We start from the raw sequence: 2,624 nt of genomic DNA on the forward strand, positions 1-2,624 counted from the left end.
TGTCTAAAAAAAAAAAAAAAAGAAGAAGAAGAAGAAAAAAATATATATATATGTAGCTATACATTTTTTTCAAGATTCTTGTAGAAGGTACACAAATACAAATGTGTAAGGAAGGGATCATGCTCATCACTGAGTGTAAACAGTGACTATACTTTTATTTGACAAGCACTATTATTTAAAGTTTATTTAATCTAACTGTCTTCAGGAAATGGGGATAGGGAGAAGCATGCTCTCTTGAATTCATCTTCACCACAGAGCCTGCCATCCTACAGAGCCTGCCACTCCCTGTTGTTAGCACTTAGCTCAATAAACTTATTTATAATACCTGTATGCACCCCACCCCTCACCTTGGCCCTTTGAGTTTACAATTCCCATAAGGGAATAGTGTGTATTTGTAATAATACAGGAAGGTGATTGTTGAGAAACAATTCTGCAAGTGTCTTACACATTTCTGCACTTACTTCCCTTTATTCATACTATCTTTTCAAAGATGTTTGAATAGCAAACAGCCTTCAAAGATGAGATAGTGCCTCCCTCCATACCAAAAGGGAGACACACTCACTAGCCTTGGGAAAAAGATTTGGGTTTCCTAAGCTCTGGATTTCTCTCCTGTCACAAACCCACTACATGCACTGGTGTCACCTAGCCCCACTTTACATCATCCTCTGGTAATTATGGATTGGAGAACCAGTGCAACAGTGCTGATACTCTGGCTATTGCTACTATAAAGAGTGTAAACCAAAAGTATCTAAGATGGGTCTTAATCAATTTAGGAAGTTTATTTTGCCAAAGTTAAGGACACACCCATGACAGCCTCAGGAGATCCTAACAACATATGCCCAAGATGGTCAGGGTATAGCTTGGTTTTATATTTTTTAGGAATGCATGAGACATCAATCAATACATGTAAGATGTACATTGGTTTGGTCCAGAAAGGTGGAACAACTTGAAGCAGGGGATTCCAGGTCACAGGTAGATTTAAAGATGTTCTGATTGGCAGTTGGTTAAAAGAGTTATTATCAATAGAAAGGAATGTCTGGGTTATGCTAAGGGGTTCTGAAAACCAAGGTTTATCATGCAGATAAGGCATCCAGATAGCAGGCTTCAAAGAGAATAAACTGTAAATGTTTCTTATCAAACTTAAAGAGTGTGTTCTATCAGTAATTTCAAAAGGGAAAGGAGTATAATGAGGCATGTCTGGCTCCCCGTTACAATCATGGCCTGAACTAGTTTTTCAGGTTAACTTTGGAATACCCTTGCTGAGAGGAGGGTCCATTCAGATGGTGGGGGGCTTAGAATTTCATTTTTAGTTTACAAGAGTAATACACTTCCCTTAGTCTCTGCTTCAAGAGTTTCAAATATGGTTCCCTTTAATCTTTGTAAGTGGTCTTTGTCCAGCCTCATGCAGTTTTCTCACCTGCTTGTGCTCAAGCAAGTACCTAAATATGAGTGTCTCCTTACAGTTTATTGTCTAGGTATCTTCCTTGCCTCATCCTAAACCCAGCTCTGTCCATATCTCCAGAGCTCACTCTCTCTCTCTCACTTATTCTTGCTTTCTGTCTTGGTCTCACTGAAGCTTTTTTCTCTCTGGTATTCTGACTTGTGAACTCTGGGATGCCTGGGCCTCCCTCAGGCTCCTAGTTTCTTCTCAACTCAGGGAGACCACTAGGCTCTGCCTGTGTAGCTCCTCTCCATGCTGTGCCTGGAATCTCTCTCTAGGTTGTCAATTGGGCAATCACAGGCCTCACCTTGTTTGTTTCCCCTCTCAGGATCACTCTCCAGTGCTACCTGATACACACTGTCTTGAAAATCATTGTTGCACATATGTTTTGTGCAATTTTTTAGTTGGTTCAAAACAATCAAGCAGGCAGGAGAATAAATCAAGTCCTGGTTACGCCATTTTGGCTGAAGGTTGGAAGCAGAAGTATTATGTTTTGATGGCATGTTTTGCTGTCCTTTTCTCTTTCTCTCTCTCTCTCTTTTTCTGAGACAGGGTCTCACTCTGTCACCTAGGCTGGAGTGCAGTGGCAGGATCATAGCTCTGCAGTAGCAAACTCCAAGGCTCAAGTGATCCTCCCTTCTCAGTCTCCTGAGTAGCTGGGATTACAGGCACCCACCACCACACCTGGCTTACTGTCCATTTTAAGGCACAAAAGATGTTTAGTGGATACTGGTACTTGGGCTGTCTGAAGCATAAGGCTCTAACAATCTCAGACAGATGAACTGCCTTTAAGAGGTCAGTTGCTACATGGCACTTTTGGGCAGAGACTTCCCAGGAATCTGGATGGATAACTGTACAGAGTAAGCTGATATCTGCAGTAATGCCTGAAGAGTATCATAGCAGGACTCAGGCTTCCAGTACAATCGTCAGTTTTTCTACTTCTGCCTCGCCATATGGCTGTTTTCATTGAGCTTTTCATTGTTGTTGTTGTTGTTTCGTTTTTTTGTGAGAGTCTCATTCTGTTGCCCAGGCTGGAATGCAGCAACATGATCTCAGCTCACTGCAGCCTCTGCCTCCTGGGTTCAAGCAATTCTCATGACTCAGCCTCCTGAGTAGCTGGGACTACAGGCACGCACCACCACACCCAGCTAATTTTTGTATTTTCAGGAGAGACGGGGTTTTG

This window comes from Colobus angolensis, unplaced genomic scaffold (assembly GCF_000951035.1).
Source record: "Colobus angolensis palliatus isolate OR3802 unplaced genomic scaffold, Cang.pa_1.0 Scaffold124, whole genome shotgun sequence".
Taxonomy (NCBI): domain Eukaryota; kingdom Metazoa; phylum Chordata; class Mammalia; order Primates; family Cercopithecidae; genus Colobus; species Colobus angolensis.